The 27095-nt window shown below is 38.2% G+C and overlaps 1 protein-coding gene and 1 long non-coding RNA gene across 7 annotated transcripts in view; one reads left to right on the plus strand and one right to left on the minus strand.

Moving 5' to 3' along the window:
- LOC108942831 (uncharacterized) overlaps positions 1–16591 on the plus strand; it is a 59501-nt gene extending 42910 nt beyond the window's left edge. For 3 of the 6 annotated variants that reach the window (XR_011413692.1, XM_070195007.1, XM_070195004.1), the window contains 2 exons: positions 10696–10783; positions 12072–12313. The gene's annotated coding sequence lies outside the window, so the exon portion shown is untranslated. Of the gene's footprint in view, positions 1–10178; positions 10351–10695; positions 10784–12071; positions 12314–16386 lie in introns of those variants that run through there. The other 3 variants (XR_011413694.1, XR_011413693.1, XM_070195006.1) reach the window with 3 other exon arrangements.
- Positions 16592–18584: 1993 nt separating this feature from the next.
- LOC138906377 (uncharacterized) lies at positions 18585–26507 on the minus strand. Its single transcript, XR_011413695.1, has 2 exons — positions 25068–26507; positions 18585–18826 (listed from the first exon to the last, which is right to left on the minus strand). It is a non-coding gene; the product is annotated as an uncharacterized lncRNA (long non-coding RNA).
- Positions 26508–27095: the final 588 nt, after the last annotated feature.

Here is a 27095-nt window from a genome sequence, read left to right on the forward strand (position 1 = left end):
CACTGTAACCTTGTTCAACTAGCGGTAATCAATACACATCCGCATAGAACCATCCTTCTTCTTCATAAATAAGACAGGAGCACCCAAAGGCGATACACTGGGCCGAACAAAACCCTTATTAAGCAGCTCCTGTAACTGCTCCTTTAATTCCTTCAATTCTGCTGGGGCCATACAATATGGTGGAATAGAAATGGGATGAGTGCCCGGTAACAAATCAATGCCAAAGTCAATATCCCTATTGGGTAGCATACCCGGAAGATCTGATGGAAATACATCAAGAAAAGTTCTTAATACCGGAACTGACTCTACGGTGGGAGTATCAATACTAACATCTCTCACATAGTCCAGATACGCATCAGACCTCTTCTCAACCATTCGTTGAGCCTTAAGAAATGAAACAACCCTGCTAGGAACATAATCTAAGGTACCTCTCTACTCTAGCAGCGATAGACCTAACATAGCCAACGTCATCGTCTTGGCATAACAATCAAGGATAGCATGATAGGGCAACAACCAAACCATGCCCAAAATAATATCAAAATCTACCATACTGAGTAATAATAAATTAGCTCTGGTCTCAAAACCACTGATAAAAATCAAACACGACTGATACACGTGGTCAAAAATAATAGAATCACCCACGAGTGTAGATACATAAATAGAAAAACTCAAAGAATCACGGGATACGCCCAAATATGGGGAAAAATAAGATGTCACATAAGAATAAGTGGAGCCTGGATCAAATAAGATTGATGCATCCCTATGACAGACTAGAAAAATACCTGTGATAAAAAAATCGGATGCAACTGTCTCCGTCCTAGCAGGATGGGCATAATATCTGGCATGGCCTCCCCCTCTAGGGCGACCCCTACCTGCCCGACTTCCGCCTCTTGCTGGCTGTGCAGGTGGAGTGGCAGCTGGTGCAGTAATCATGGCCTGAGAAGCCTGAAGGCCCTATAGAATAGGTGGGTCCTGAGAAATCTGTGGAGGTGCACCCCTCCTACGTCTGGGGCAATCCCTCATTATATTACGAGTGTCACCACACTCAAAAAAAGCCCTCGGAGGAAGCGACTGCAGGGACTGGCTCGGGCCTGATCGACTGGACTGCCCGCTGAAAGCACCATGTACAGGAGGTACAGTAGACACTGGGGTGCATAATATGAAACATAGGGTCTGGGAGTAGCCGGAATACCACTGGAGTACCCAGACCTTATACCACCGCATGGTATCAAGATCACAATTTGCACCTCAAGTGTTCAAATATTTCAACTTGCCAAAATAAATCAACAACAACAATATTTTCCACAATAAGGAGTTCACGGCTCAATCACAACGAGTACAAAAATCTCACAAAATATTCGGAAATGAATATCTCAGCAAAAATAATATTTCACAATTTTTAACACGTTGCCTCAGTACCAAATTTAAAAATATCCACTACTTTATATTAATAATATTTCAATTTAAGAAAAGATCAACCTTTGATTAATGCACAGAATAAAAAAAACAAAATTTCAACTAAACAAGTAAGGCAATTAGCAAGAAAAGGTCAGGCAAAATTTTAAAAAATAAAATAATATAAAAATAGACCAGTGATGATGAATATAACAGGATGAAATGATTTAATTAATATGAAATAGTGATCTACACAATTTTATGACATAACCTTCCATATTTAGTCCGTGTACACACTCGTCACCTCGTGTACACGATTTTTAAGACATCACATCAATACCAATCCTATGGGGAATTTTTCCCACACAAAGTTAGACAAGTTACTTACCTCAAACCGGGTAATGTTTTACTCTACTATGCCATTGCCTTGTGAATTGGCCTCCAAAAGCCTCGTATCTAGTCACAATTAAATCAATTCAATTAATACAAATTATTGGAATTTATTCCATAAGAAAATATAAATTTTCCAACAAAATCCGAATTTTAACTCCAAAACATCGCTCATGGGGCGCACGTCCTAGAACCCTATAAAAGTTATAAAATATGAACGCCCATTCAACCACTAGTCCAACCATACCAAAGTCACTAAATTCCGACATCAACTCGACCCTCAAATCTTCAAATTAAACCAAGAAGGTTTTCTAAATCTCCCAACTTAAATCCTCAATTAAATGTTAAAAATAATCATGGATTTGGGTAATTTGACCAATATTGAGTTAAGAACACTTACCCCGTTGTTTTCTTGAAAATCTCCCGAATATTGCCTCTTCCTGAACTCTAATTTATCAAAAATGGAAAATGGCACAAAGTCCCATTTTCAGAACTTAAAGTTTCTGCCCAGGGATTTCTTCTTCGCGAACGCGACCCTTGCTTCGCGTTCGCGAAGCACAAAATGTGCTGCCCATAATTTCCTCTTCGCGAACGTTAGGGTCCTCTCGCGAACGCGATGACCAGGGGTCCCATGCCTTCGCGAACGCGAAGCCTCACACGCGAACGCGTGAAGTCCACCCCAGCCCTTACTCTTCTTCGCGAACACGTGGCCTCTCTCGTGTTCCCGATGCAAACTGGCCCTCACCCTTCGCGAACGCGTCCCTTGCTTCGTCAACGCGAAGAACAAACTCTCGTCTGCCCCAGTTCCCATTCGCGAACGCGAGACCTCTTTCGCGAATGCGAAGAAGGAAACCAGAGCTGGACACCAGAAATTCTTCATCTGTTCTGCAAATCTAAAATTGATCCGTTAACCTTCCGAAATTCACCCGAGGCCCCTGGGACCTCAACGAAATATCCCAAAAAGTCCTATAACAACATACAAACTTAGTCAAAACCTCAAATCACATCAAACAACGCTAAAACCACGAATCATACCCCAATTCAAGCTTAAGGAACTTAAGAATTTCTAACTTCTACATTTGATGCCAAAACCTATCAAATCAAGTCCGCTTGACCTCAAACTTTGCACATAAGTCATAAATGACATAACAAAGCTATGAAAATTTTCAAAACTGGATTTCGACTCCGATATCAAAAATTCAACTCCCCGGTCAAACTTCCAAACTTAAATTTCTATTTTAGCCATTTCAAGCCTAATTTAGCTATGGACTTCCAAATAATCTTTTTCCGGACATGCTCCTAAGTCCAACATCACCATACAGAGCTATTGGAATCATAATACTCTATTCCGAGGTCGTTTACACATAAGTCGACATCCGATCACTATTTTAACTTAAGCTTTAAACCTTGGAACTAAATGTTCCAATTCATTCCAAAACCTCACCGGACTCGAACTGACTACCCCAGCAAGTCACAATACAACTATAAAGTACATAATGAGCAGTAAATGGGGGTAATAGGGCTACAACTCTCAAAACGACCGGCCGGGTCATTACACTACGCCATGAAGTCGGACAATCTCACGAATGTAAACCTGAGCCAGCTGCTCCGAAGAATAAGTAGTAACTACAAGAATGAAATGAGCTGACTTGGTCAATCTATCCACAATCACCCAGACTGCATCGAACTTCCTCTGAGTCTGTGGGAGTCCAACAATGAAATCCATAGTCATCCTCTCCCATTTTCACTCTAGAATCTCTAACTTCTGAAACAATCCACCCGGTCACTGAAGCTCATACTTCACCTGCTGACAATTTAGGCACCGAGCGATATATTCCGCTGTCCTTCTTCTTCCACCTCCACCAATAGTGCAACCTCAAGTCCTAATACATCTTTGCGACACCTGGGTGATTAGAGTACCGCGAATTGTGAGCCTCCTGTAGAATCAACTCACACAAACCATCTACATTAGGCACACATAGCATGTCCTGGAATTTTGACCTATGGCAACGGCTGGAAAACCGTTGTTGTAGATAGGAAAACCATTGCTCTAGATCTATTCGAACAGTTTAGGGCCCGTTTCATCAGGTCGCGTGCCAATAGATCTTTTGCAACGGTTTTATGCAATGGTTTCAACACTATTGCGATAGACTGTTATGGCAACGGGCTTATAGCCGTTACGATAACTCTGTCTATTGCAACGATTATTTAAGGCAAATGCAATAGTTCTGAATAGTCTCTATGTAAGCTAATGCAATGGTTATTGGGCCTTTTGTAACGGTTAAAAATTCTATCGCAACGTTTTTATAAGGCTATTGCAACGGTAAAAAGGCTATTGCAACGGTTTTTAAGGTTATTGCAACGACTTTTTAAGGTTATTGCAACGGTTTTTTAAGGCTATTGCAACGTGCTAATAAAGCAACAATATACAAAAATTTATATAAATCACAAACAGAAACTATCATTGTCACGACCCGGAATTCTCACCGTCGGGACCGTGATGGCGCATAACATTTCACTTGCTAGGCAAGCCAATGTTAGAGAATCATTAAACCAATCCTTTTTCCATTCAGTAAATAACAGTAAATTAGCTAAGATGAAATGTAGTGAGTGCGGAATAATATAAAAACTACATTAATTACTATCACCTGGATCTGGAGTCACAATTTATGAACTACTAAGATTTAGCTACAAGTAAGGTGTTTGAAGGAATACAATTGTTTCAATAAAAGAAACAGTAAAACATAAAAGATAGACGGGGACTTCAAGGTCTGTGAACGCCGACAGATCTACCTTGAGTCTCCGGATAGCGGGTCCAACAGCTAAAATCTCGATCAACCCGAGCCGATACCAAAATCTGCACAGAAAGTGCAGAGTGCAGTATCAGTACAACCGACCCCCATATACTGGTAAGTATCGAGTCTAACCTCGGCGAAGTAGTGACGAGGTTAGAACAAGACACCTAAAAATAATCATGTGCAATATATATCAATGTATACAACAATAACAACAACTAAAGAAGCAAGGCAAGAAATATTGGGAAGGGGACATGCTGAGGGGATTACATAGCAAGGAATCACAACAGGAATGAGAACATGATCAGTCGATATATCTTTAACAGAAAGAAACAAGTAAACACAGTAAAGGAAAGTGCACGGCATCATCCTTCGTGCTTTTACTCTCAACCTCACCATAAGAAACAATAGAAACGGCACGGCATCACCCTTCGTGCTTTTACTCTCAACCTCACCATAAGGAACAATAGAAATGACACGGCATCACCCTTCGTGCATTAACTTTCTCTCATAACATGGCACGACATCACCCTTCATGCATTAACACTCACTCACAAAACGTTGCACGACATCACCCTTCGTGCTTTAATACTCTCCCTCACCAAGACAATGAACAACAACGACAGGGAGATAGAAATATCAAGAATAAGTCTTACTTCAACATTCACTCCCACGCTACTAACCTCAACTTTGAGTCAATACCAATTTCCGTAAAACATAATAAAAATTATTCAATATAACGAATAGCTAGTCTAATCATGAACAATATGATCAAGGAATACCACGATTACAATAATAAGACTTTCTCGCATGTTATGACTCGACAACAACGCATAGGTACTCGTCACATCACCTATACATTTTACTCAACATACAAACACGTAGCAAATAAGTGAATCATACCTAATCCCTCAAGCCAAGGTTAACCACGACACTTACCTCGCTCCGAAAGCCACTCAATACTCAATCACAACTTTTTCTCTAGAATCCACCTCCAAACCACTCGTATCTATTCAAAAATGACTCAATAATATCAAATATTTCTAAAGGAATCAATTACATTGCATAAATTTAGATTTCCCAAACTTTCTCCCAAAAAGTCAAAAATTGACCTCGGGCCCGCTTGGTCAAAACCCGAGGTTCGGACCAAAATTCATTTACCCATTCACCCCCGATCCCGGATATATAATTGATTTTGGAATCCGACCTCAATTTGAAGTTTAAATCCCCATTTTTTCCAAATCCCTAGTTTCTACCCAAAAACCCTCAGCTCTACCATGAAACTCTAGATTTTATGTTGAAAATTCATAAAATGTAATGGGTAATTGAAAGAAAATGGTTTAGAATCACTTACCAATACTTTGGGGAAGAATTTAGCTTGGGAGAATCGTCTCTAGGCCGTTTGGCTTCTAAAAAGTTGAAAGAATGGCTTAAGTCTCGTAATGGGACTGTTTAATAGTTGGGCGACAGTATTCATCGCGTTCGCGAAGATCAGAGCTTGCCAAGCTTACGCGATCATGAAACTCCTATCGCGTTCGCGAAGGTTACGCCCCCTGGCCTTCGCGTTCGCGAGTCCTTGCTCGCGTTCGCGATGAAGAGTGACTGACCCCCCCTCCCCCAGGTCCCAAACACTACGCGTTAGCGTTGAGACGGTCGCGTTCGCGAAAGATAAATCCCCCATCACTCCGCGTTCGCGACCAGTCCTTTGTGTTCGCGAAGAGCAAAAACTCACCCTGACCAGCTTACCCTTCGCGTTCGCGAGAGTATCTTTGCGAACACGAATAAGAACACACTAGAACAGCTGCTGCAGCAAAAATACCAAATTTTCTAAGTCCAAACATCTCGTAGCCTATCCGAACTTCACCCGAGCCCTCGGGGCTCCAAACCAAACATGCACACAAGTCTAAAAATATCGTACGAACTTGTTCGCGCGATCAAATCGCCAAAATAACACCTAGAACTACGAATTTAGCACCAAATCAAATGAAATTCTCAGGAACACTTTAAAACTTCTATTTTCACAACCAGACGTCCGAATCACGTCAAACCAACTCCGTTCCTCACCAAATTTCACAGATAAGTCATAAATATTATATTGGACCTATACTGGGCTCCGGAAGCAAAATACGGACCCGGTATCAACAAGGCCAAATATTAACCAATTCTTAAAAATCATTAAATATTCAGACTTTTAATTTTCATCAAAAAATCATAACTCGAGTTAGGAACCTCCGAATTCGATTCCAGGCATATGCCCAGGTCCCATATTTCGATACGGATCCAACGGGACCGTCAAAATATGGATCTGGCTCCGTTTGCTAAAAATATTGACCGAAGTCAACTTAAATTAATTTTTAAGGTAAAAATTCTCTTTTTATCAGTTTTTAACATATAAGCCTTCCGGAAGAACACTCGGACTGTGCACGCAAATTGAGAAATGTTAAGATGAGGTTTTTGAGACCTCATAACGCATAATTAGGTTCTAAAATATAAAATGACCTATCGGGTTATCACAATCATAAATAAATTCATAATCCAACAATCCAAAATATTTAAAGGGGTAATATCCATAAAAGTAAATTATACAATAGTGTTTACAAATGCAAAATTATTAATACATAAGATTGCAAAATGTTCGAATGATTTCCAGAATATATGAAGTTTCAACAATAATCAATCAGCACTCTAAGTAAGGTTTTCACCGTTTATGCCTACCCTTTGTTCATTTGCTCCACCTACAAAAGATACTAAAAAAAAAGTAAGCAAAATTTTCAAAAAGAATCCCTTTAATGTCAAGCACCTAGATGAGGACCATCTTTCATCATACTATGAGTCAACAGAATGGTAATGATAGAGTGATAGTAAAACAGAGATTGAGATAGATATGACAAAACTCACAAATATCAGAATACATAAAATAAGTACAATTTAACATTTCAAAATTAACTGGATAAAGAATTAGATCTATGTTAACCAAATGGAGCAATCAGAATATCTTGTCAATAAAATTTCTTTTTTTCTCATGGATTTAATATGCTAGGCAGTAAGAAAACATATCATATAACCACATGGACAAGTAGGCAAAGGTGCTAGGCACACAAGTTATCATGTTAAGCAAGAAGTTTCACTGCAAATACCAGACACTTGTAAAAAAAAAAGAGTTCAAATTAATCACAAAGAGTTTCAAACAATAGGACTCGCTAGTCAGGTTTGAAAATAAGAGTTCATACTAATATAAGGAGTTGACGTCATGTCCTTAACCTCCCACAAATTATTAGTTAACTTGGAGAGGTTGATTCACACAGGAAACAAACACGAATAAACCGATATATTCTTTATATCAGGTTCACAAACATCTAAAAATATACTGTAAAATGGAGAGCTAACAGATTCAAGAAAGTATTCGAACATATTCTTTAATGTAGTAAGAATTCTATGTAGATATACCAGACAATGAATACATTTAGAATTTTTCTAAAGCTAGATTCACTTGTGCATTTATATATGGATCACAACAGACAAGCAAATTTCATTATTACAGGTTTCTTCAATGTCTTACAATTATGGCAAAATTACAAGACCACTTTCTATAGAAAAGCATGAGAAAAATACATTGCAGATGCTAATTATAATAAGACAAATAGACCACTTTCGATAAAAAAGTAGGAAAAGAATACATTACAGGTGCTACTTTTTAATAAGAAAAATCCTAATATATGAATTCAAGGTGAAATAGTTGTCTCCTTAACAAAATTAATTATGAAAATGAAATGAACTAAAATAAGTTATATCGGGATAATCTGGATACATGCTATCAGACATAAAGACAAACAACAGATTTGCATATGAATTCAACAACAACAACAACCCAGTGTATTCCCACAAGTAGGGTAGATTTGCATATGAATTCATTAAGTTAAAATAGCTAGCTAAGAAACCTAACTTAAGTAAATTAGATTCTACACATTAGTTTTCAATGAACTAGTCATAAAAATATTATCCCTAAACTAAAATGTCTACAAATTCTCAAAAGAACACGTATTAGCCCAGGAAAATACGCATATAGCAGTAAAAGAGATCAGTCAGACAGGTCCAAAATTAAAATAATACCATCAAGAACGTTTCACAATCGCATTGTCAACGCGGAGAAATTGGTAGAACCTTTAATTTGGTTAATGATAATTTAAGTAGTAACATTAACTTGGACGAATGTGCAGATACTAATTCAACAAATCCTCTAACATTCATATAACCAAATGAAACCTCTAACAAGATTTGGAATTATACCTTCTCCTTAGCCATATACAAGAAACTGATAAAGAAAGAAAAGCTCTGATCCATGTGTTTGAGGGGGAGTCAATTCAAGTTTCACAGGTCATGTTCTGTACTGAACTCAGTTCACAGTTTAATGGATATATACCTGTTGCTGCTAAGATGGTAGTCGAACTATGGCCAGTGCCAAAGCAATCATTCTCACTATTTGAAAGCTAAGTGAATCCTGCAACTCCATTTGTCTAAGTCACGAGCAACAACATTAGGTTAAGGTATTCAATACTAGCTATTAGAACTCACATGTAACTGGTGAAGAGTGAGCAGAAGTCAAATAATGTACACTTTGTCTCTTACCTTTCTTTCTTCAACCATGGGCAAAATTTGGTTCAACTTCAAGTGATTCATAGCTTGGTGAGCTTCAAAAAGCATCAGAACAATTAACTGTAATAACCCAGCCGATCGTTTTGAGCATTACAATTATGTTTCCCCATTTACTTCTCAAATTGTACTTTACAGTTGTTGTATGAATTGCCGGGGTAATTGGTTCGGGTCCGGTGAGATTTTGGAATGAATTGGAACACTTAGTTCCAAGGTTTAAAGATTAAGTTAAAATAGTGACCGGATGTTGATTTATGTGTAAACGACCCCGGAATAGAGTTTTGATGATTTCAATAGCTCCATATGGTAATTTTGGAATTAGGAGCGAGTTCGAAAAATTTTATGGAGGTACGTAGTAGAATTAGGCTTGAAATGCCGAAAGTTGAATTTTTGAAAAGTTTGACCCGGGAGTTGACTTTTTGATATCGAGGTCGAAATCCGATTCTGGAAATTAGAATAGGTCCGTAATATGAAATGTGACTTGTGTGCAAAATATTTGAGGTCAATCGGACGTGATTTGATGTGTTTCGGCACAAGATGTAGAATTTGAAGTTTCAAAGTTCAATAATTTTTGAATTAAAGTGTAATTCGTCGTTTTGATGTTGTTTGATGTGATTTGAGGCCTCGAGTAGGTCCGTATTATGTTATGGGACTTGTTGGTATATTTGGTTGAGGTCCCGGGGGCCCCGGGGTGAGTTTCGGATAGTTAACGGATCAAATTCAGACTGTGATCGCACCTGCGAAACTTTTAATCGCAGGTGCGAAGCCGCATATGCGCGAAATCAGCCGCAAAAGCGGCCAAGAGTGGAACTGGGCACTACTCGCATGTGCGAAGAAATTGCCGCATCTGCGAGGCCGCATGTGCGAAGGGTATGCGCATCTGCAAGCCTGTAGATGCGAGAATGGCGCTGCAGTTTCGAAATTTGAGAATGCCGACTGTTTTCGCAGGCGCGTATTTTTGTCCGCAGAAGCGAGGGTCGCAGGTGCAACCCCTTGTCTGCAGATGCGGAAATCGCTGGGACAGAAGCTTAAATTCGGGGTTTCGTGATGTTTACTCATTTTCGGATTTTGGAGCTCGGGTTGAGCGATTTTGGAGAGGAATTTTTTCACACAACTTGGGGTAAGTGTTCTTGACTCCCTTATGATTATATTCCATGAATCTATCTTCATATTTAGCAATTGATTGATGAATTTAAAGAGGAAAATGAGGGTATTGGCCTAAAGTTCATAATATGAATATTTGAGCTTTGAACATTGATTTGGAGTCGGAATTGAGTGAAATTAGTATGATTTAACTTGTAATTGGATGGGTTGTCGGATTTTATGAGTTTCGTATAATTCCGAAACGTGGGCCCCACGGGTATTTTTGGGGTATAATTTCAGATTTTTATGGAAAATATTAGTATTTTAATATGGAATAAATTTCTATAATTTTTGTGGACTGAATTAAATTAATTGTGACTAGATGCGAGCAATTCAAAAGTTGTTACGCGCAGAATGGAATTTCTGGAGCATTGTTTAGCTTGCTCGATATTGGATTTGGCTTATTCGAGGTAAGTAACTCTTCTAATCTTAGAGTTGAGGGTATAAACCCTGAATATATGGATTTTTAAATTGTTGGGAGGTGAAACACATGCTAGGTGATGGGCGTGTGGGCGTGCCCCATAGAAATTGTGACGTAATTGTTTCGTGAAATTTTGTAGTCAAATAATCTTGGTATTTTCCATGCAGTTTTATGTGCTCAAGAAATTGAGCTGAGAATCATATTAAAAATCATGTTGAAGCTATGTCACATTATTATTAGGACCCATAGAGTTCATATTACTGTGAATTATTTATTTTAAATTGAAAATCCATACTCAGTCATATTCATGTTCATTCACTTCATATCATATCTCAGTCTCTGTTGCTATTTATTGATACATCATATCATCATTTTGAGCTGATTTTTTATGACATTGTGAGCCCGAGAGACTAGAGAGATTGATGACTGAGTAAGACCGAGGGCCTGATTGTGAGGATAATTATGGGATCGGGCTACACGCCGCAGCATGCTAGATTGGCTTTATTATAGCACGTGAGTTGTCCGTGCTGATCCAGATATTATTATAACATGTGCGTTGTCCATGCAGCACGTGAGTTGTCCGTACAGATTATAGTGCTTGGGCTGAAGGAGCCCCTCCGGAGTCTATACACACCCTAGTGAGCGCAGGTACCTACTGAGTGCGACTGCTGAGTGCCGAGTGCGAGTGCCGAGCAATTGGGAGGACTGAGTGATTGGGAGGATTGAGTGACTGTGAGGACTGAGTGAAATGATACTCTGAGAGTATGCATATGATTTTATCACTGAGTTGCATCGCATTGACATGCACACATGACATACATACATAGAGATGTATTTTTCCCATGCTGTATAGTATCACAACATTCATGATTTCTCACACATGTTGACAGATGGGCATAGTGGTGCATTTGTTTTTACACAGGTTATCTGGAAAGAAAATAAAACATCTCATTTATTATTGAAAGGATTTTGGAAAAATTATTGTTTTCAAACTTATTCATATTTCTGGCAACTTCGGTAAACGATTTGGGTTTTCAGTGATGTACTTGAAAGGAAGGATTATTATTTTTGAAATCATGATTTAGCTGAGCATTTTATCTCTGAGTTACTTCTTGTTTTATTTGCTTTACATGGTTATGGACTGTTGTGGACTATTGATTTTTGGACCTGACCTTGGTAAAAGCTCGTCACTACTTTCAACCTAAGGTTAGGTTTGTTTCTTACTCAGTACATGGTGTCGGTTGTACTGATACTATACTTCTGCACATTGCGTGCAGATATTGGCTGATGTTGTTGATGTACTCGATGGTTGCCGGATTTGAAGATGTACCTGCGTTCTTATGGTAGCTGCCTCTTGTTCATGGTAGCCTTAGATTATAAAAACTTTGTTTATGTACTTTTTCAAACAGAAGATGTATTTACTTCATATCAGCTTTGTAAATTCTATTCTTTTAAGCTCATAATTTGTACTACCAGTTCTTGGGGGAATGTATAAGATTAAGATCTTTATTTACTTAAATTGCTTTAATAATTATTATTGGAATTGGATAGTTGAAAGTTGGCTTACCTAGCGGGTTGGGTTAGGTTCAATCACGACTAGTTAGATTTTGGGTCTTGACAAGGTGGTATTAGAGCTCTAGGTTCATAGGTTCTACAAGTCATGAGCAAGTGTCTAGTAGAGTCTTGCGGATCGGTATGATGACGTCCATACTTATCTTCGAGAGGCTACAGGGCATTTAGGATATATACTTCCCATCTTTCTTCCCTCATCGTGCGGGATTGATTCAGCTTGAGACATAACTCCTTGAATTCCTTCCACATATTCGTATGCGCACATGAGCGCTCGGTATCAGCTGTGTATCGCCGGCTTATGGTTTCAGGGATGATGTGCGAGATGTGTATGCTATGTTTTGGTGATGGGCCAGTCTGGAGGACTTGAGGCCATGGTTAGATCGCAGTTTAAGCTCGGTAGCTTCAGTTATAACTTGTACATTTGGACTCATATGTCCGGTAATGTCCCTACAGGTGGAATTCGTGGATCGATGAGCGGTGAAATGGCTTTGTGATGAGTATGATGTAACTGCGGGATGTGTTAAGACGATGTGAATGTGGCGAGAAGTGTTTCCTTGAAGTGTAAAGGAAGGCCATTGGGTGCTTGATTTTTGTTTTGATGTGACATACGGTCTCGAGTGGGAATGTTTTGAAAGATCTTTCACGTTGTTAAATTTTGGGGCAAATTAAATTCTCGCGTCTGGTTAATGAGTTTGGACTCAAAATAATTAAGTGATTTTATAGCAATTGTGGCTAAGAAAGGGTATAACAAGATGACAATTTGAGGCTAAGCAGGTGGGTTATCTCCTGCAAAGTAATCTACGTAGAAGTGTTCTTTATAATGTTGACTGAAGAGTTTCTTTTCTACCAGCGAGTTATATGTGTGGAGATTTGAATTTGAATCTGTGTGAGGAAGTTGACTTGACTGTCAAGAGAATAAATGCGAGCTTAGAGAATGATCGAAGTATTTTTTTTTATAGTTGGTGTCACACGAGCTTGAGAAGAATTTTCATTGAACTGACTGCATCATTATGGCAGTAAGAGAGTATGGTTATTGTGAGTTATCGAATATTTTTATTTATGGCTTTGAGCCAAGTAGGGGAGCCTGCTATTGACAATTTAATTCATGATTATATGTCAAAATTGTGTTTTGGTCTGAGGTATACTTGGGAATCAGTGATGACTTGTAGAGGTGGAGTTCGAGAATAACTCGAGTACCGAAATTCCTGAATACGGGTTTATTGCGCTTTATGAGCATATGGAAATCGTGGGATGAGTGAGTTGTTATTCGTAAATGATGTAGTGCGTACAGAGTATGAATTTGATAGGTGGTATTAAAGTAGAGTTAATTTTTTGAGTGTTGTTGTGCTATTGGGGCATGTGTCTTTTGGCCCATTTGGGCAGTGTAATTTAGATTTGAACAAAGTGGATGACTCTTGAGAAAGTTCCAATAGGTTTGAGATTTATATATAGCAATTGAGAAATTCTCCGGACTTGTATATGGATAAAATCAGATATTTACATTTAATGGCGACTGGAGTTGCGGAAATTCTGTATGACTAGGGACTTTATATTTCAGTATAAGAAAGGAAAGGGGAGAAATTTTAAATTTACATAAGGTCTTTCAGAGTGGATGTCTCGTTTGTGGTGCTTTTGGGGGAATACATTAACTTATGGGCCTTAGGGCGGTGTAGTTTTATGTTAGGGTGTCTTATAGTGAGTTGTAGTCAAAGATCGTGGTGTTTTAGCAAGGAGAAGTATCAATCTGAAGACAAATTCGGAAGGAACTCGGAGAAATAGGACAACTAGGTAGTAGACTGGACCAGTATGGTAATGGTAGGATCGGTCTTTGGGGTAATTACGATGTGGTAAGACTTTACAGATGTTTTGGTGGCAATATTCTTGGGTTTGGTGACCTGCGTGGCTTGGTTGAGTTAGAGAGATTCAGGTCTGATGGCTTGGTTATGTGCAAATGGATTTCAAAGTGTTCTTGATGGTTTCTACCATGGTTTGAACCAATATTTTCTACCGGTGTGGAGAACGTGTTGTGTATTGTGATTTCCTCCTGGAAAGAAGCAAGAAAAAGGTTTCTAACTAATAAGGTATGTAAATTGTTGGTGACTCAAAGTTGATAATAAGATTCTTGTGCTTTTCACATGATGGCAAGATAGATGTTATATGTTGTGCGAAAGTTAGATTTACATGTACAAGGTGGCAGTACAGTCTTGAAGAGAAGGTAACGAATGTTAGACAACATGGGCGGTACCAAATAACTAGATGAACACTATTACTACTTGGTTTTGTATGAGAAGGGGGCGGATTTCAGAAGGTGCATTGTATTTTGACTTACGGATGTATAATTAGTATTGCGGTACTCACATGGTTGATAGACTACTGGTATTCAAATTATTTCTATGTGGTACAGAAGAATTATGGGAGTACTTCTTGTAGAATGATCGTGCATGAAAGATGTGTTAGTCATTTGAAGGCTAGAATTGGAATCCGTTATGATGATCCATGTGTCCTATAAATTTGGAATTTGGGAGTTTCAGGAGCAGATTGTTTCATGGTTGCAGAGTGTGAAGTCGTGGCCGAAGCTAGTTAGATGATAGGATGTATTATGAATCAGTCGTGGTGAATTTTTGGAGGGTTATTTATCTATTTGTAGGTGACCATAATTGATTTGGGGGTCCATTGGTAGGCCCAATTAGGATGTGTATTCTACACCTAGTCGGATTGGTTGGCTCCATACTGCTATTGTTGAGGGATATGCCATTTGGTTGATGTTAAAATTATTCATGTTCTGAAGTGATATGTGAGTTACTCCTCCATGCTACAAGGAGTTGTGATTCATCGTTTATATGCACACATGGTGCAGTTCTATTGGATGCCTTATGGCAGAATTTGAGCGAGATGAGTATTTGGGTATTGCATGATTGATTGCATATTATTTATGTTCTTTCGGGTTTTGTGTGGCATTATGTCATTTGCCACTCCGGGGTTATTGATTTTTGAGCAGGATAGCTTAGGGTATATAATATGGACCAGCGTTGGACATCGGGGCGAAGGTATGAAGGTACGGACGCATTGCAGCAGAGTTATATTAAGGAATGACCTTGTGTTAGAATTGCGTGATGGTTCTATGGTGTGTGATGGATTTTCAGCAATTCTTTGTAGCGGTACTTATTAGTCTTGCGGGGCAGTTCTCTCATTGGAGTCATTTTTCCATGACTGAGTACAATTGAATTATTGCGTATTGGTGCACGGATGACAGCACGTGAGTTGTCCGTGCGGATCTAGATATTATTATAGTACGTGAGTTGTCTGTGCCGCACGTGTGTTGCCCGTGCAGATTATTGCACTTGGGCTGAAGGAGCCCCTTCGGAGTCTGTACACACCCCCAGTGAGCACAAGTACCTACTGAGTGCGACTGCCGAGTGCCGAGTGCGATTGCCGAGTAATTGGGAGGACTGAGTGATTGGGAGGATTGAGTGACTGGGAGGACTGAGTGAAATGATACTCTCAGAGTATGCATATGATTTTATCACTGAGTTGCATCGCATTGACATGCACACATGACATACATGCATAGAGATGTATTTTTCTCATGTTGTACAGTATTATATCATTCATGATTTCTCAAACATGTTGACAGATGGGCATAGTGATGCATTTATTTTTATACAGGTTATCTAGAAAGAAAATGAAACATCTCATTTATTATTGAAAGGATTTTGGGAAAATTATTGTTTTCAAACTTATTCATATTTCTGGCAACTTCGGTAAACGATTTGGGTTTTCACTGATTTACTTAAAATGAAGGATTATTATTTTTGAAATCATGATTTAGCTGAGCATTTTATCTCTGAGTTACTTCTTGTTTTATTTGCTTTACGTGGTTATGGACTGTTGTGGACTATTGGTTTTTGGAGCCGACCTTGGTAAAAGCTCGTCATTGCTTTCAACCTAAGGTTAGGTTTGTTTCCTACTCAGTACATGGGTCAGTTGTACTGATACTACACTTCTGCACATTGCGTGCAGATGTTGGCTGATGTTGTTACTGTACTCGATGGTTGCCGGATTTGAAGATGTACCTGCGTTCTTATGGTAGCTGCCTCTTGTTCATGGTAGCCTTAGATTATAAAAATTATATTTATGTACTTTTCAAACAGAAGATGTATTTACTTCATATCAGCTTTGTAAATTCTATTCTTATAAGCTCATGATTTGTACTACGAGTTCTTAGGGGAATATATAAGATTAAGATATTTACTTACTTAAATGGCTTTAATAATTGTTATTGGAATTGGATAGTTGAAAGTGACTTACCTAGCGGGTTGGGTTAGATGCCATCACGACTATTTGAATTTTGCGTCGTGACATTAACGCTAGGCGCTACATATATTCAGATTGAGATGAAACTTCAATGAATGGTTATCCGTAACATAACATGATATTTAGAATTTGTGGTGCGGGGATGAATGATGCAGCAGAAAATAACATAAACTGCTATCCAAAAATAGAAGTATCCATCAAAATCCAAAGAGAACACACAAATAGCATGACAATATGAGAAGTTGATTATAAATTGTAAATTGAGAACATGCAACTTAAAATTTGATTGTATGTATATTTATAATCCAGTAAAAGGTAGACGAACTAACAGATAGAAATAATAATTTCATATAGTAAGGTCACAATGTATCATATACTGCAGCACAAGAATAAAATCCACATCAAAAATTTATTGTAGAACCAATGTTATGAGATAGGCTTTTTCTGGAATAACTAAAAGTTATAAACAAGAATTGCACAGAACAATATAAAAAGCACCAGAAGTGGACAGAAAAACCACAAGCCCCTGATGTTGTCATTTTTTCTAATGGTCGTAACTCGTGAAAGCCATTCTCTATTATGATAATAACATAATGCAAGTGCATAAATGCACAAACCTATCATCTCATGCCAAGGAATATCCACAGGCCATGATAGAAATGGCACAAGCGAGAATGAGAGCATCATAATGTTGTCAATACAACATCCATAAGAACGTTACCACAAAGTTGCTCTTCTTTGTTGGATCTTCATAATCCATGCCTACAATTAAATAAAGCAAGTGTTAATTAATAGATAACAAAAAGAAGGTAGCTGACCGCAGTGCCAATTTTAAAAGTAGTATCACACGCATTAGCAATAAGATAACAGCTGAAAAGTTTCAAGGCCAACTTGAGTTTTCACTGTTATTGTGAAATAAAATGATTAGAGAATACATGCATGATTAGATAAATTCTTATAATATTCCTAGAACAGAGTATATCATTATCATGCCTTACTAATTTTAATACCTATATAAGCTGTCTTCCCACTTGAAGTACAAATTCTTGATGATTCTTTTAGTATCACATTACTTTTCATGCTATCTACTTGTAGAAGATTTAAATTAAGAAGGAACACATCATAGAAGAAACCTGGAAAGAAGACTAGAATATTAGATTCCCCAAAAGAAAAAATACTACCAGAAATTTAAATATCACATAAAAGCTTACTAAACACATGCTTTTTCCACATGGAGGTGGGAATTTTGTTGTTGTGATTTCCTCAGAGCAATGGCTCCTTATATAATTCAGTTCTTCATCTTAAGGACTTCTTTGTGGTTGAAACGATTCAGCTGTAGACTCATTGATAAAGATCTTGCTAAAGTGATATTCATTAGCAACGAGAGTTTCTAATAAAGAGGCATACAAGGAGAGCACAAACTAAGTTCCTTGTAAGTACTCTTGTTTTATACATAATCTAACTATCTCATGAATAATCTGAGATCTTAAAAATAGACTCAGCTTCTTGTAAGTACTCTTTTTTTTACATAAAAGAAAAAGCACTAAACAGTTCATCTTCAACTTCGATATTACCCAAATTATCTACCAAATGCAGGCTAGGACAATCTTCCATCATTATGTCCTGACGGATTACCATCTCTATTCGAAGCTCAATGCTTGTTATAAAACTTCTAAAACCTATAAAGGGATATTTAATAATTAATGAATGAAAAAACGTTAGTAACATACAGTAGCATCGATGACCGAAATTGTCACGATCCGGAATTCCCATCGTCAGGACCGTGATGGCGCCTAACATTTCACTTGCTAGGCAAGCCAACATTAGAGAATCATTAAACCAATCCTTTTTTCATTCAGTAAATAACAGCAAATTAGCTAAGATGAAATGTAGTGATTGCGGAATAATATAAAAACTGCATTAATTACTACCACCCGGATCTGGAGTCACAACTCATGAGCTACTATGATTTACTACAAATAGAGTCTGAAAAGAAAAAATACACTGTTTTGGAGTAAGGAAACAGTAAATGATAAAACTAGGAAGAGACTCCAAGGTCTGCGGACGTCAGCAGATCTACCTTGGGTCTCCTGACAGCAAATCCAAGCTGCTAAGCCTCACGATCAGCTAAGACCGGTACCAAAATCTGCACAAGAAGTGCAAAGTGCAGTATCAGTACAACCGACTCCGTGTACTGGTAAGTGTCGAGCCTAACCTCGACGAAGTAGTGACGAGGCTATGACAAGACACTCACATAATAAACCTGTGCAGATAACAGTATATGTACAAGAAAACAACAGTACCAGCTAAACATGTACTATTGGGAGGGGGAACATGCTAAAGGGGCACAGGATATAGGACATATAGTGAAAATGATAACCAGAACAGTCAACATGCTTTTAACCAGTGAAAACAACTAAACACAATGAAAACAATTGCACGGCATCACCCTTCGTGCTTTTACTCTCAACCTCACAATATAAATCAATAGATACGACACGACATCACCCTTCATACGTTAGCTCTCATAACGTGGCATGGCATCATCTTTCGTGCATTAACACTCATAATATGGCACGACATCACCCTTCGTGCATTAACACTCACAATATGGCACGGCATCACCCTTCGTGCATTAACATTCTCCCTTACCATAATGCAATGAACAAATAACAACAGAGAGATAGAATAACAAGTACAAACCTTACTTCAACATTTGGTTCCACAATACCAACATCAGCTTCGAAATCAATACTCAGTTATCACCAAAAAATCCGTATACATGATAAGAACGATCACTTTAACAATACTAGTCTAAACATGGATAACATGAACAAAGGAAGCTATAATTGCAAGAAATTAAGCCCCAACCCGCATGCTTTAACCTGACTATAACGCATAAGTACTCGTCACCTCACATATACATTGTTCCCCAGCATCTAAACATATAGCAAATAGACAAAACAAGTCATATTCCCTCAAGTCAGGGTCAGACACAACACTTACCTCGCTCCAAAGGCCACTCAATGCTCAATTTCCGCTTTTCCTCTAGAATTCACCTCCGAAACACTCGTATCTATCCACAAACGACTCAATAATATCAAAAATTGCTAAATAAATCAACTACAATGCATAAATTTATATTCCCCAAACTTTCCCCCAAAAAGTCAAAAATCGACCCCGGGCCCGCTTGGTCAAAACCCGAGGTTCGGACCAAATTCCATTTACCCATTCACCCCTGAGCCCGGATATATAATTGGTTTTGGAATTCGACATCAATTTGAGGTCTAAATCCTCAAATTTCGAAATCCCTAGTTTCTACCCAAAAACCCTCAATTCTACCATGAACACTCTAGATTTTAGGTTGAAACTTCATGAAATACAATGGGTAATTGAAAGAAAGTAGTTTGGAATTACTTACCTACAAATCGGGGAAGAAAATGTCTCTTGAGAATCGCCTCTAAGTCTTCTAGTTTTGAATTTTTTTGAAAGAATGGCAAATTCCCGTGTTTGATTCTGTTTTAAGTAGAGGCGTCAGGCATTCTTCGTGTTCGCGAAGGGCCTGCCGCGTTTGCGAAAGGCAGCGGCCCAAAAGGCCTACGCGTTCGCGAGTCCTACTATGCATTCGCGAAGGCTGCTCCCCCCGGCCTTCGCGTTCGCGAGCCAGTGCTCGCGTTCGCGTAGAAGAATGGTTGTCCCCTCCCCCAGGTCCCCTAACGCTACGCGTTCGCGAGATGCCGGTCGCGTTCGCGAAGGGTAAAACCCCCACTGCTCGGCGTTCACGATCAAGCTTACGTGTTCGTGAAGAATAAAACCGACACAGCTCCATTTCACTCTTCGCGTTTGCGAGAGTACCTTCGCGAACGCGAATAAGAAAGCCAGAAAACATTGAAGCTGAAGAAAACCAGATTTTTTTCTAAGTTCAATTCACACCGTAGCCTATCTGAAACTCACCTGAGCCCTCAAGGCTCCAAACCAAACATGTACACAAGTCCTAAAACATCATACGAACTTGCTCGCGCGATCAAATCGCCAAAATAACACCTATAACTACGAATTTTGCACCAAATCGAATGAAATTATAAAAAAAGCTTTAAAACCTCTATTTTCACACCCGGACGTCCGAATCACGTCAAACCAATTTCGTTTCTCACCGAATTTCACAAACAAGTCTTAAATATCATAATGAACATGTACCGGGCTCAGGTACCAAAATACGGGTCCGATACCAACAAGATCAAACATTAATCAAATTCTTAAAACCATTAGATTTTCAGTCTTTAAATTTTCAACAAAAATTCATATCTCGAGCTAGGGACCTCGGAAATCGATTCCGGGCATACGCCAAGGTCCCATATTTCGATACGGACCCACTGGGACTGTCAAAACACGAGTCTGGGTCCGTTTATCAAAAATATTGACCGAAATCAACTCAAATGAGATTTTTAAGCAAAATTCCTTATTTTCATCAACTTTCAACATAAAAGCTTTTCGGAAACACGCCCGGACTGTGCACGCAAATCGAGTAGGAATAAAATGAGGTTTTAAAAGTTTCGGAACACAGAATCGAGTTCTAAAACATAAGATGACCATTTGGGTCATCACAGAAATCCGTAAAAAGGCTAGAAGGGGCTTCGGCAAACACATAGATCGGATCTCAAAACATTGTATATGCCGCACAAGGAGATTCAACACGACAATATGAGCAAAAACGAATAAACTAGAGAAAATCAAATATTTCGACACACTCTTCTCGTAATAAAACTACACGAGTGCCCCAAAAATTGGTTGGCGGAGGAGGATTCAAGAGATTGAGAGAGGGATTTTACAATTTGAAAACTATAAAGGCTTAGAATCTAGGAGTAAAGGTGATACAAAGGGACGTGGGTGGGTTTGCATAAAAAATTGAAGCTTTAATTTTCTGGGTTATGCCCATTACATATATTCATTTCAGAACAGAAGGTTCTTTAGAATTATTTATTACTAGTTTTTGGATACTTCCTATGAAAGAACAAGGATGCCTAAAGCAACCTAGGAAGAGATAAAGAATACAAAGCCAAATATGTAAAAATAAAAGTAGAAAAATTAGAATGATCTCTACAACTTACCTAGCTGAAAAATAAATGAAGATTCCAGTTGGGTCTTGCCAGAGGTGTGGCTTTGTCGGAGGTGGGTGCTTCACCGGGCTATTGTTCCGATGCGGGTTTAGGAACTGAGCGAATATGTGAAGAGATGCGCATAACTGGGTTAATTTGTTATGTTCCATGTCTTCAGATTTTGAATCATAAGAGAGAGTACGGTTAAGAAACTTTAAAAGAAAATCGGGCAGGTTTAGTGAAAAAAGAAGAGGGAAACAAAGGGGGAAAATAAAACCATCCCAGTAGCAATTTCTTTCCAAAGAATTGTTGCCATAGATCTGTATATTGCAACGGTTAGAGTAACCGTTCCAATGGACCGATCTGTGGCAACGGTTCTTATACTAATGCAACCGTCTCTTTTTTCGAACTATCCCAATAGGCCCTAGAGTCTTATGCAACGGTTTGACAACCGTTGCAATAGCGCTTCTGTAGCAACCGCTGCTTACGAACTGTTGCAGTAGCCCTGATTTCTAGTAGTGACCTCAAGTCCCACCGAGCTAGGACTTGCCTTCGACTAACGGTGAGTCTGGTGTCGACCTTAGCCTCGAACGAGCTCGGAGAGACATTGTTGAGATAACTAATAGAAGACCGAAATATCCGTGACCGATCGGATATTGCGGCGAGAATCTCGGCACGTATCAATAAGGAACCGACAATCAGCAAATCAAGAGATTATTTTACCTTTTATAGAATTGTACCTAAAGTAGGACTTCTCTACTATATAAAGGGGTTCTGATAGTTCATTGAATACATTGTAACTCGCATCCCAAAGCAATATATTGTTATTTTTAGTTCTTATTATTCTATTGTCATTCTGTTCTGATATCGATAAAAGCACGTTTGGCTCGAGGGCGGCTAACCTTCTAAGGCTAAGATTGTTCAACCTATGTGGTTTGCATTTACTTTCCCATTGTTTATTTCAATTTCAATCTGATTTATTATTTTGTATCAAGTTAGATCACGTATCCTTAAAACCACGTATAAATTTAAATGTTATCCAATTTTGAGGGTAAACAATTTGGCGTCCACCGTGGGGCTAAGGATAATAGTGGTTATTTGATACAAATCTCCATAACACACACTACTTTATGCTTGCTCTTTGAAGTGTCTCTAATTTCTTGTTAAAACACAATGTCGAACTCTCAATCAGCACCCCTACATGTTGACAATGAGCCCAGAGGTACCGCCCGCTGATCCCATCGAAATTACGGTCGCAGACCCAATTTGACGCTAATTCACATGTGGCTATCGACGCAAACTTGCCAACTGACCCCGAGAATAGCGTCTGTGGTGGAGCCCGATCGGCAACTCAAAATACACAATATATTGGAGGGGACGGGATCAGTTTACGAGTGATTTTCGAAATGCTGCAGGCTCAACATGCGGCGATAACTCAGTTCACTACTAGAAAATAGGCTTATGGCAACACTGCAAAAATCGTTGCAATAGGCACGAAAACTGTTGCGATAGCACTATTGCAACAATTTAGCAACCATTCCACCAGATCGCGCGCCAATAAGCGTATTGCAACAGTTTGGTGCAACGGTTTCCAAACCGTTGCAATAGGTATATTTGTTGCCACGGTTCGTTAACCGTTGTCTTAAACTTATATATTGCAACGGTTATTCAGTCCAATGGCACGGTTCTAAACCGTTGCAATATCAATTTGTGTGATGAATTTTAGGCTATTTGCAACGGTTTGTAATGCTATGGCAACGGTTCTCGTTATATATTGCAACGGTGCTTAAGAACTGTTGGAACGGTTTACTTTTGTTATTGCAACAACTTAGTGAGGCTATTGCAACGATTATGGAGTCTATCATATACACTATTTGGTTATAAATAATTACTTGAATATATAATAAAAGACACAGAAATTTATATAAATCATGAAACAAAAAGCATTCATCACAATCTCCAACTAGTATTATTCATATCAAAAAGAAAAATATACAACGTTACAACTCAAGAGATAGCATACATAAATTAGCAAGAAGTTCGAAAATAAAGGATTCCTAGAACATTTGAAGATCTAGCAATGATCAACCAATATGATAAATATGATTCAGCAAAATTTTCACAGAAGAATATATTCTCAACATATATAGAAAATACTCATTAGGCAGCATGTACATTAGGCATGTACAACAATATTAAGATCTTCTACATATTACATATTATATTGTAAGGTCAAATGTACATTTAAGAAAATTCTAACCTAAATTAGCAACAGAAATGTGCACTATTGTCCCAGAGGAAGGTTCAGTTCATGGAATTTATGGAAACAATTGAATTTACTAAAAGAATGAGGGAAAATCTCCGATATTCACCTTATACCTTGTGCTAGTGTATAATTAGTAGATTCGTTTTAGTTTAACTTTATCTAATTTAAAACAGAAAATTATATGTATAGTTATCTAGTGCTTTCCTTGAGAAAGAGTGCTACACATAGCTTTTACTAATCGGGGGATGAAGAAAATTGCTAACGTCGACCCCTACATACTCTAATCTAAGCTCCACATTATAGTAACTGCTTATTTGCTTTCCAAATTTAGATCTTGATAGATTCTCTTTCTACATTGCTATTCATCATCCCTTTAAAGACCACAAACGAGTCTCTTCTTATATTTCTTTTACATTCCTTGGACAAATATTGCCACCTAGAGCGAAAAGGTTATTATGTTGCATCTTATTATCTCCCCTGCCTCTCAATGAAAGGGGTAAAGTTCTAGAGTTCATCTACATCTAGACAGAAAGTTAGCTCATGCTACTAAAGAATAATAGTCTTGATAAAGTGTTTCATAGCACGAGAACACATCTTAAATTTTGAGTACATATCAGCATAATCACTGCCATTAAGCAACAACTTCGGAACTCAAACACCACCAAACAAGGGAATCCAGCAACCAAGAATGTGCAACTCTAAAACTACAAACAACACATGTATTATATCTAATTATCACAAATTCTATTTTAACAAAGCAACACCAGAGCTTTCTTAGTTAATCAATTATTTCATTATGAATGATCTATAGCCATTCTTCTCTACTTGGGGAAAATTATTTTAATACTACTTTACTTATGAACAAATACTATCCAACTGTGCCTTTGTGACTTTCCTAGGCGACTAATCAAATGATGAAGTCTATTTACCAAACAAAATAAATAAATAAAGACTAATAAAAAAATTTCATAACAGATGGAGATATTTAGTTTTAGGATGCACTAAACTCCAATAAAGAACAATACCTTTATTCAAGTTGTGGCAAGCTTTTGATCTAGTAGACTTGATACATCAGAGGTCTGCTTATTCGATTGAAAGGCAACAAGTAAAATGCCTCCAGTACCAACTTTAAATGAACATCACACCAGCTGGTAAGCTGATTCATGGAGCATGAAGGTGCTGCTGATGAAACCACAAATATAGCAACTTAAAGCAACAAATCGCAGCTTCAAATTAAAAGAACAGCTTCGAGAATGCAGCTAATGAGCATGTTCTCCCTTTATATGACTTGAAGAAGACTGAAAGCTACACTTCAAACAACCAGAGATTATTCATAGAAGTTTTATTGAAAATCTAAGGCTACTTCACTAGGAAAAAATATAAAAACATGAATTTAGAGTACATAGCAGAGCAGTTGATGCAACTGCAAACAGTGCACTAGAAAAGTACTTCTGGCTAAGAGGATGTGTGTCTTTCTTTTGAGTCAAAGTAAGTAGTGACTGTTCTAGTTTAGTCGGTTGAGGGAAGCGGTAGCTTCGTGCTACGCTTCTCTTTTATGAGGAGTTTTCTTCTTCTAAAAAGGAAATCTTCGAGAGAGTCTAAATACAGATAAGACGAATAACTTAGTAGATGATCCTTCTAGAATAGGGAGATTGTAACACCTTTTTCAGTTATTTCGTTCTTTATTTCTATTTAATAGGATCTTGAGGAAAAGAATTTCACAATAACTACTAAAGGTAGAGAAAACAAGGAAAAACCAAGTTCAAAAAGTACTAAAGAACATAGAGAGGTTTCCAAATGCCATGCTCATTCCCTTGGGAAAATTTTAAGACACTGCTACAACACCTTTAAACTATGTAATAGACATCTCCTAGTCTCAAAAGTGGAGATATTTGGAAGTTTATCCTATAATGTTAAGCACCATGACTAGTTTAAATAAATATTACCATCAAAGTGGAATCTTTCAATTCTAAAAATCTTGTTTTGTTGCTGATCTGCAGTTAACTTTTCTAGTCAATTGCAGTTTTATTTGTTTGGCACACGCAGTTGTCTTGATTGTAAACTATTTTCAAACACCTTATGAGCAAAATATTACATTGGCCCGGAATTTCCCAAAAAATTCTAGAAAATTCAATTCAACAGGCTACAAACACTTCACCCCGAGGTAATACCAATAATTAAGCCTTGCAACTATAATCAATTGCTCTACAACTTCTCTCTTAAAATAGCTCAAAGGGTAATATCAAAATAGAAAAAATACAGTAACCTTGACATACTGCCTTTCCAGAATGGCTTGTTGAAAGGGTTAGGGTTCGAAGGGTCGAAGCTAAAAGAAAACACAGAACATAAAAGAAATGGCTATTGATGTTTAAAACACAGAACATAAAAGATGGTTGGGAGGAATAACAAAAAAGACTAGGCGATGGATAAAATAAAAAAGTAAAATCGGGTTTAGTAAATTTGGAACGGTTTATGTAACCGCTGCTATAACTCCATCTGTGGCAACGGTTACTTATTCTTAGAACTGTCTCTAGGGTCGAAAGACTTATGTAACGGTTGTAACCGTTGCAATAGACGGTTTATTGCAATGGTCTCACAACCGTTGCAAATAATCCGTTGCGATAGGTCCAGTTTCTAGTAGTGACATAGCTTGCCCTGCATCCGTAATACACCGTCATCTCCAATAGTAACCTCCTTGGCATCACCGTGATGAACCGTGTCCTTAAGGACAAGTAGATGGGGGTCATCATACTGACGCTCCCTGTTACGATCATAAAGAGAAGACCGAGAAACCACACAAGCCAACGCTCTGCTCGGCTCGGAAACATCCAATCTGACGAACAGGTTGGCCAAGGCATCGGCCACCACATTGGCCTTCCCGGGATGATAGAGAATGGTGATGTCATAATCCTTAAGCAGCTCAAACCATGTCCGCTACCGTAAGTTAAGATCATTCTGTTTAAACAAATGTTGTAGACTTCGGTGATCACTGAAAACCTCGCATAGGACACCGTATAAATAAAAATAAAAATTTAGGATTTGAAAGACAATCC

The sequence above is a fragment of the Nicotiana tomentosiformis genome, chromosome 2 (assembly GCF_000390325.3).
Source record: "Nicotiana tomentosiformis chromosome 2, ASM39032v3, whole genome shotgun sequence".
NCBI classification, from domain to species: domain Eukaryota; kingdom Viridiplantae; phylum Streptophyta; class Magnoliopsida; order Solanales; family Solanaceae; genus Nicotiana; species Nicotiana tomentosiformis.